Source organism: Dendrobates tinctorius, unplaced genomic scaffold, assembly GCF_039654945.1.
Source record: "Dendrobates tinctorius isolate UK_male_01 unplaced genomic scaffold, ASM3965494v1 ptg000039l, whole genome shotgun sequence".
NCBI classification, from domain to species: Eukaryota; Metazoa; Chordata; class Amphibia; order Anura; family Dendrobatidae; genus Dendrobates; species Dendrobates tinctorius.
In genome coordinates, this window is record NW_027361707.1 from 31,327,868 (window position 1) to 31,337,751 (window position 9,884).

Genomic DNA, 9,884 nt, shown 5'->3' on the forward strand with positions numbered 1-9,884 from the left:
CAAAAGAAAAAATACAATGTGTGTACTTGAGATTTTTGAAGTCACATGGGTTTTGCTGATACTGTAAAGAGCAGCTGAAAAATTATCATTAAAAAAAAACAAACAAATAAAACACAACAAAAACGCCCAGTGTGAACTTAGCCTTCAGTGAATATTACTTATAAGGCAGGGGTCACATTAGCGTATCCCATCCGATTCCACATGCTAATGACCTTTGGCTCCTGTTCTCCTGCGAGGGGTGAGCCGAGTGTCTGTGCTGCGATCCTCTCTTGCACAAGAGGATCGGAGCACAGCTGCGGAGGAGACGGAGAAAGTAATTTCTCTGCTGAAGGCGGGAATCGCACAGCACTAGAGTGAGATCCGAGTAGAGTGCAATGTTTCTCCTCTGCGCATGCCCCGGCAGCCATTTTCCCGGAGTCCAACACACAGTAAACCATGTAAGTGAGGAGCTTTGGGCTTTCACAAAGTGTCAGCAGAGCCACCCGCACAATCGAATACCCGCAGCGGCGCACATCGGAACACCCCCTCATCCCGGCCTGCAGCAACGCTCCACTCTTGCCTCGTCCAGCAGCAACCCTGGGACCCCGCTTCACCACAGCCAGCACCCCCAGTAAGCAATAAGACTAATGGATTATAGGAAGCACCACCATTTTATTAAAAAAAAGTTTGTTTTTTTTTTTATCTTTTTCTCCTCTAAATTTGGAGTGCGTGTTATAATCCGTAAGATATGGTACATGGGTCCAAGAGATCCAAATTTGGCATGCAATCACAGAATGCTGCGTTTTCTTTCCTGTCTGTTTGCGATCTGATTGGAGAAGGAAAAAAACTGCCATTCAGAACAGAAGCATAGGATTAAATTGGTACAAATGCAATGAGATTTTTAATCAGACTGCATTTGTTCGATTTAATCGCAAGTGAACCATAAAGCAAGTAATATGCCAATTAATGAGTGCAAATGGTCATTACTCGAGTTTGCCTCAGGTATGAACCCAGTATCGTGTGTGCTTGACTTATGTTCGAATCCCCGCAACATGTTTCGCGACTGTTAGCCTCAAAACATGCGTAGATTTCCTGACAAACACGGGCAATCCCCACACGTTTTGTGCTTAACAGACGCAAAACATGCGGCTGTGGGTGACAAGAACAAGTCACTCAACACCAGCAATACTCTGTGCATACCCAAGCACTCTAGGCAAACTAATGAGCACTCACACTCATCACGAATACCAATAAAAGCTGTCTGTGCGTGCAGGCTTCCAGGAAGGGAAGATTTGACAATTATACAAATATTGCTAAAATTAATTACAGCTTTCACCCACATGCAGTGGAGAGTAGTAACAGAAGCATGCTATGGATTTCTGACAGACCGATCTGCAGGGATATAAACCATCTCCCCAGCTGTGAACGCTCACAATACTCTGCTCATCTCCTCCCACACAGTCCGATCATTTATTCACCAAGTATGCCTCCCTCTCACATCACCCGAGATGAATCGAATATGCCGCCTTCTCACATCACCCGAGATTAATTGCATCACACCAGAATATTTTTTGTATAGAACACGAAGCACATTTCTACAGCCTACAATCCTGATGTAAGACAACTTGCTGCCATATTTACAGCCTCACTCTATATAATGTGGCTGCAGGATATGTTGGCACGCTATTAAATGAGGTTTACAAGTCATTTAGACGAGTTACAACACACCTACAAACCAGCAGCATTGCATGAATCACTCCAAACATGCCCTACCGGCAGGTAAGGTGGAGGTCGGCTGCGCAAATGTGCCAAGTCACAATCGGCATGGCATCTGTTGCTTCACTCCTGCTGCAACTGTGCATGTCGTGCATAACAGCAACAGCCCTCCAGTATAAAAATCACTGGTGGTGATCCCAAATATTAAGATCCGTTTCTGGGAAAGCCAGATACATATTCAGATACTGCTGCCATTACAGTTCCATCAGAGTGCATACAGCTATTGTCGGCTCTCATCACTAGCTCCTGTCTGCAGCACTATTGAGCAGAGCCCGCAGACAGGAGCGAGCAGTGACGCTTTGTGAACACCGCTCCAGTGTCCATGCAGAACAGCTGATTGGGCTTAGCCAGTGCTAGTTTGAGCCCTGTCAGATAATGACAGTGCACAGTATGCAAATTGTAAGGTGTAATGGTGTACTTGGCCATTCCAAGGGTGCACTGAAACCCCCTTCATTTGCATAAGATTTTTTTTATGCCAACTAAACCACAAAGCTTTACTACAGGTATGATTTTTAGGCTATGTGCACACGTAGTTTTAGGTGCTGCGGATTTTTCTGCGCAGATTTGGAAAAATCTGCAGGTACATTCTCAAGTCAAAAGACCTGCGGTTTAGCTGCGGATTAGCCCTGCGGTTTAACACCTCTACAATGGAGAAGGTGTGAAACCGCTGCGGATTCCGCACAAAGAAGTGACATGCTGCGGATTTGAACCCGCAGCAAGTCCGCACAGAAAAATCCGCAGCATGTGCACAGCGTTTTTCAGTTTACCATTGAAAACAATGGTACTGTACAACACAGCTAAATCTGCTGCGGACACGCAGAGCCTGAAACGCTGTGGATCCGCAGCAGAATCCGCAACGTGTGCACATGGCCTTATAGGGGCCAAGTCCCCATCATACCTGTTTAAGTGGTTTAGTGAGATGGAGGGGTGAAAATCCTTGTAGTTGTAGTGTGCTGGAGTATAATGAAGTTACATTTGGTGCATCTTTAGGCTATGTACCCAGGTATGCAGAAAATTCCTGACTAAAAACCAGACTCCTACCCAGGAAACACGCGTTTTTTTCCGCACGTTTTACATGCATTTTTTTCTGGAGCATCCTCAGTCTCATAGAATATAGTTAGAAATGTAGATTTTTCCACGAAATTAATGAGCATGCTCCGTTTTTACCGCAATGTGTTTTTCCGCTGGAAAAACGCATCAATATGCACAAAAAGTGCGGAATTCATTAAAATGAATGGGATGCTTCTTGTAAGCCACGAATTGAAGTCTACACCTGATACATTTTAGGGGCAGAGCTGAAAAATATGGAGGACTACATTGCAGCAGGTCTACTATTCTTTAAGTGATAAATTCATTATTAAGAGGAGATCAAAACTACAAAATGCAACCCAAGAAGCAGGGTGGATAAAAATCAAGGTGTTTTTTTTTTAAAATCAAAAAAAAAAAAAAAAAAAAACACTGATTTTTATTTAAATCGGATTTTTTTGAATAAACTGCTTTTTGAGGAAAATATTTTACCATCCAAAGGTTCTTCCATCATGAGATAAAGCTGAGTTGTTTAACTCAGTAGAATAAAGGCTGTATATGTGTAACATTCACAATGCCATGCTCTTCCAGAGGTTTCTGTAGGATTAGTGGGCAGTTTCTCTCCTATATTATCACAGACGCTCACTTTACTTACGCAGTTCTCAAAACTGAATTTGACTCCGCAGAGGTCCCAGCCTCTTCTTCACGGCAAAAATGTTACAACATGAACAGAGTTGAGAAAAAGACCTTAATCCTATTGTTCTACAAACCTATGAATACAGAATCAACCCCTTCAGTGCCAAGTCCAAGAAGTTAGACAATATGTTTCTGATTGTTTGGAGTGGAATAGATCTGCACAACACAAGAAGAATGTGAATCTAAGTGTGAGGAGGAGGAAGGGCAAGCAGACAAGAAAATGAAAGTGAAACTTTGAGCACAATACTGCAGCATAGCCACAGACAGACAAGTCTGGATCTGTTTGTGTACACGATCTGAGGTTTATTACATTCTTTCCTTATAATGGCAGCAGGCCGTAAAAGAGACCCAGTTTGGGAATATTTTAATGAAGCTCCTTCGCCTATCGGTAAGGCAGGCATGTGTGCAAAATGCAAACGATGCAACAAAGAGATGCAAGGCCTGGTGGCGCGAATGAGGCAACATCATGAGAAGTGCAGTGATGAAGATGACCAAAGAAACACTTCTGAACAGGCAGGATCTTCAGGTTGGTAAACATTTTTATTGAATCCTATTTCTAAAGACTGAACTGTCATGTGTGAGAAAAATTATATTTCTTATTATTACTGCATGTTACTGTCATTTGGTACAGTTATGAAGAAAAACAAATATTCCTTTTGGGGCAGGGGCAGTGATGTGTTGTGTACAATAAGCAGAAATTGTATAAACAATAAAATAACAGCATTGACTTTTTTTGTTTAGGGGAATTCATGGATTCTGGAAACTATCCACCTCCATGATCACCATCATCCTGTTCTACAGTTTCAGAGTTATCCATCCAGGATAGTGCTTCATTAGCAGCAGCATCATCATGACACCCACAGCCACATATCACCATCACCCAAAAGGAAGAAAAAACCTTTACCTCCTGGAACCACCATAGATAGGTTTGTGATAAGAACTAGCAGATTAGAAAAAGAGTTGATTGATGAAAAAATTGCCCAGTTTATTTATGCAACGAACTCTTCTTTCCGTCTGACTGAGAACCCACATTTCATTAATATGGTTCAGTCACTGAGACCAGGATACAGTCCACCCAGCAGAGCTGATGTTGCAGGGAAACTGCTGGATCAAGTGTATGACAGAGAAATGGAGCAATGTGCAACAGCTCTGGAGGGTAAAATTGTTAACCTAAGTATTGATGGGTGGAGTAATGTCCACAATGATCCTATTGTATGTGCTTGTATAACAGAAGAAGGTAAAGTCTTCCTTGCACAAACAACTGATACGTCAGGAAATGCACACACAGCAGAATACTTACAAGAAGTGGCAGTAAAAGCTATAACGACATGTGAACAAAAATTCAAATGTCTAGTACGCAGTTTGGTCACTGACAATGCTGCAAACGTATCCAAGATGAGAAGAGATTTAGAAGAGCAGGGAGGGAATACAAAACTGCTAATAACATATGGTTGCAGTGCTCATTTGCTGCACCTCTTAGCAAAAGACTTAAGTGTTCCAGAAATAAAGGCTAATGTTGTTGAAATTGCTAAATACTTCCGTAATAATCATTTTGCTGCAGCAGCTCTGAAAAGGATGGGTGGAACCAAGCTAACGCTCCCACAAGATGTTAGATGGAACTCTGTGGTGGACTGTTTTGAGCAGTATATCAAAAACTGGCCTATTCTGATGACACTTTGTGAAGAAAATCGAGATAAAATAGATGACACTGTCACGGCCAAAATCCTCAACATTGGGCTTAAGAGAAATGTTGAACATATGCTGAGCTTCCCAAAACCCATCTCTCAAGCTTTAAACAAAATACAGAAAAATAGCTGTTTTATTGCGGATGCTGTTGAAATTTGGAAGGAACTGAGTGAACACTTAAAAACAGAACTACACATGGACAGAATTAAATTACAAGCAGTAAACAAACGAATGGGACAAGCACTGACTCCAGCTCATTTTTTGGCAAATATTGTCAATATCCAATATCAGGGTCAAAACCTAAGTGCTGAGGAAGAGGAGTTAGCTATGACATGGGTATCCAGCAATCATCCATCTTTAATGCCAACTATAATAAACTTCAGAGCTAAGGGGGAACCATTCAAGAAATACCGTATATGTTTGCTGAAGATATTTTAAGGAAGGTCACACCAGTAAACTGGTGGAAGTCACTTAAGCGCTTGGATTTAGAGACTGTTCAAGTAATGATTTCACTTTTAACAGTAGTAGCTTCTTCTGCAGGCGTTGAAAGAATATTCTCTTCCTTTGGACTCATTCATTCTAAATTGAGAAATCGGTTGGGACCCAATAAAGCAGGAAAGCTTGTTTTTCTTTTCCAGATTATGAATAGGAACAAAGAAGAAGATGATGAAGATGACGACAAGTGAGCTACAGAGGACAGCAGGGACAGTAGTATTTAAGTTTTTCATGTGTCGGCTGGGCTGACACAGTCTAAGTTTCTTAAAATATATATTTTGTTTAGCCAAATTAGTTAACAAACATGGATGTTTGTTTAAGCAAATAACTTATGCTGTAATGTTGTTATTGTTTCAGTTGAATAAATCTATTTAAATTGTTATTAAGGTCAGGATTATTTTTCTCCTTCCTAAGTACAACAGAACAGTGGTGTCCAAATATGAATGATTAACCCATTAAACTGGGGAGAAAAAAGTAATATAAAAAGTGATTCTAAAAATCTTCATCTACTTGCATGTTAAAGTAGCAAGAACTAGTTTAGGTAGAAACTTTGATTTAAATCACTAATTTAAATCAAGCCTTACTGACCAAATATTTTAGATAACAAATATGAAAAATAAGGACAATTGTGCAAAAGTTCCATACAACCAGTCATAACAAGGACAAACCCATGCCAGGCCTCAGGGTAATTGTATCTCAATATTTGCATAAGAGGGGAAACTCCTCGCTTGTGGCAGTAATGCCCACAGGACATAAGCTTTCAGCAGATACTACACTCAATGATCCTGTACCACACAGATCACCTCCTGGCAAAGCTTCATGCCACGCATCCCCTGCATCCATCAATGACAGCAGGCTCTGCATGTCACCAGCGCTCGTCTTCCAAGTCAAACTTTGAATTTCCACCTCTTGTTTATTTACCAGGGCGTTCACTGCTTGCTATTTTATGCTCACCTCAATGCAGTTTTTAGATGCCACAATGCTTACATCTACTAAGAAAGCCTCTGTATGTCACCCTGCATTTATCTCCCAAGTAAGCGTCTGTATGGCACCTTGAACTATACTTGATCAGCAATCCCTGAATGCCACCTTGTCTCATTGTGCCGCCTCTGCATGCCAGTATTCCTCCTGCAGGTCAGCAGCTGCATACCACCCTATGCTCAGCCACTACATGCCAACGTTCACCTTGCCAAACTCATGGTGCCATTATTGTATTCTAACGCAGCCCCTGCATAGCACATCATATTCATGTAGGCCACTTCCTGTTCATCTCTTGGGTAAACCCATGCTTCACATCCTGTGCCCAGCTCATAGTGCAGCTTTTGGCTGCTACCATGCATTAATCTACCAAGTCAGTCATGCCCACGACTTCCAATCAAATGGCAAAGTGGATTAGATCCTTTGTTTTATTTGCATCCAAATTGTATGTTATGTTAAACGTTTTCGATCCAACAACGGATCTTCATCAGAACTTCTCTGAATTGAATATTATATGAGGAGAGGTAATGCGCTGGTGTATGAGTGCCAAGTTTTTTCACAATATTACGTGGGCTGGAGACCCTACTTGTGCACCTACTACCATTCATTTGAAGAGTGCCTTGTTGCTTCTATTACACGACTTCCAATGTCAGTCTCATTGTGCAGCTCTTGCATGCCACCATCCATCCCTCTCCTGGGTCGGCCTCTATGCTACCCTCCAATTTTCTTGATCATCAAGCAGGGCAGGTTCTGCATAATTCCCTGTTCCCATCTCATAGCGTGGCCCATTTCATCTTTCCACCTGGGACAGCCTCGTGTGCCACCCCGCAGAACTCTTGCTCAGCCATACATGCCAACCTGCAGCCCCTCTCCTGACAGGCCCAGGGCCACCAGCAGCCCCCCTGTAGCTCAGCAGTACGTGCCACCCCGCAGCCCCCCTCTAGCTCAGCAGTACGCGCCACCCCGCAGCCCCCCTCTAGCTCAGCAGTACGCGCCACCCCGCAGCCCCCCTCTAGCTCAGCAGTACGCGCCACCCCGCAGCCCCCCTCTAGCTCAGCAGTACGCGCCACCCCGCAGCCCCCCCTCTAGCTCAGCAGTACGCGCCACCCCGCAGCCCCCCCTCTAGCTCAGCAGTACGCGACACCCCGCAGCCCCCCCTCTAGCTCACCAGTCCGCGGCACCCCGCAGCCCCCCCCTCTAGCTCACCAGTCCGCGGCACCCCGCAGCCCCCCTCTAGCTCACCAGTCCGCGGCACCCCGCAGCCCCCCTCTAGCTCACCAGTCCGCGCCACCCGCAGCCCCCCTCTAGCTCACCAGTCCGCGCCACCCGCAGCCCCCCTCTAGCTCACCAGTCCGCGCCACCCGCAGCCCCCCCTCTAGCTCACCAGTCCGCGCCACCCCGCAGCCCCCCCTCTAGCTCACCAGTCCGCGCCACCCCGCAGCCCCCCTCTAGCTCACCAGTCCGCGCCACCCCGCAGCCCCCCTCAAGCTCACCAGTCCGCGCCACCCCGCAGCCCCCCTCTAGCTCAGCAGTACATGACACCCCGCAGCCCCCCCCCTCTAGCTCAGCAGTACATGACACCCAGCAGGCCCCCTCTAGCTCAGCAGTACATGACACCCAGCAGCCCCCCTCTAGCTCAGCAGTACATGACACCCAGCAGCCCCCCTCTAGCTCAGCAGTACATGACACCCAGCAGCCCCCCTCTAGCTCAGCAGTACATGACACCCCGCAGCCCCCCCCCTCTAGCTCAGCAGTACATGACACCCAGCAGGCCCCCTCTAGCTCAGCAGTACATGACACCCCACAGCCCCCCTCTAGCTCAGCAGTACATGACACCCAGCAGCCCCCCTCTAGCTCAGCAGTACATGACACCCAGCAGCCCCCCTCTAGCTCAGCAGTACATGACACCCAGCAGCCCCCCTCTAGCTCAGCAGTACATGACACCCAGCAGCCCCCCTCTAGCTCAGCAGTACTATCCATGTCACCCTGACCCGTGTACACAGCAGCCTCTCTATACACAGCTTCCATAACGGTTCCCCCCATACTGCACCCTGCTATGTACGACCACCCAGCCTGTGCGAGCAGAGTAGCAGCAGAACCCCAGGAGCATCTCTGTGGCCTGCACAGCCCCGCCGCTCTGCCGGCCCCCCCCACAGCAGCCGCCATTCACCCCGTCATCGCAGCTCCACTCACCGCCCGAGTGTCCCCTGAGGATGAGCTCCGTGTCCCTGGAGGAGCAGCTCTGGCGCCTCCGTACGATGTTTATCGCAGCCGCCTCTCCCCTCCCTCTCATGCGAAGTAATATGTCTGTCCGCGCCTCTCCCCTCAGCTGGGATTGTACGGGGCAGTGCGCATGGCCGCCTCTCGGCCCCGCCTCCGTGTCTGTCACCGGACGCCGCGCTCCCGCCCTCCTTCCTCTATTTACTTCTGCGTGTCACAGCGACCGCCAGCGCGCAGCGCCCCCTGCCGGCCTTGCCTCTCTTGTTGCTAAGTCGGGTGCGGTTTTGCAGGTTTTAAAACTGACAGCGCCTATTGGCTACTGGAGCCGAGCTCAGAGTATGCTGTGTTATGATTGGCCGGAGGGAGAAGGCGGGAAAATGGGATGGATGAGTGGTAGTAGAAAAGGCGGAAATGGTACATTAGCATTTCGTTCATAGCGGCTCACTGTGTGGCCGGAGAGGCGGGCAAACTGGGAAATTGCCAAGGGCCACCGTCCACACAGGGCCCCGCTGTCCGGCCTCTCGTGCCAGGCTCCCAGCACCACAGTGACTGCATGTATGTCCTCCCTTCTTCCAAGAGCCAGAACTGTTGCTATTTTTCCCATCCACATAGCCATGTGAGGGCTTGTTTTATGTGGGTCGAGTTGTACTTTTGAACAACGCCATTGCTTTTACCACATAGTGCACTGGAAAATGTGAAAAAAAACATCCAAATGCTCTGAAATTGCAAAAAAATAAAAGTCCACATTTTTTTATTTACCATGCTCGCTATTTGATAAAACTGACCTGCCATTATGATTGTCCAGGTCACTACGAGTTCACAGACACCAAACATGTCTAGTTTTATATCTGAGGAAAAAAATGTGAAAATTAAAAAAAAAGCAAAAATTTTGCTTTTGTAGCCATTTTCCTAGACCTGTAGCGTCCCTATTTTTTTTTTAGCTCTGGGGCTGGGTGAGGGCTTATTTTTTGCCTCCCTGAGCTGACGTTTTTAATGACGCCATTTTGGGGTAGATGCGATGCTTTAAT

The 9,884-nt window shown here is 46.3% G+C and overlaps 1 protein-coding gene across 9 annotated transcripts in view; it reads right to left on the reverse strand.

Annotated features, from left to right (window-relative positions):
- Positions 1 to 9,081, reverse strand: part of ADD1 (adducin 1) — a 176,750-nt gene extending 167,669 nt beyond the window's left edge. For 3 of the 9 annotated variants that reach the window (XM_073574591.1, XM_073574583.1, XM_073574592.1), the window contains exon 1: positions 8,830 to 9,043. The gene's annotated coding sequence lies outside the window, so the exon portion shown is untranslated. The other 6 variants (XM_073574584.1, XM_073574585.1, XM_073574586.1 and 3 more) reach the window with 6 other exon arrangements.
- Between the last annotated feature and the right edge of the window lie 803 nt (positions 9,082 to 9,884).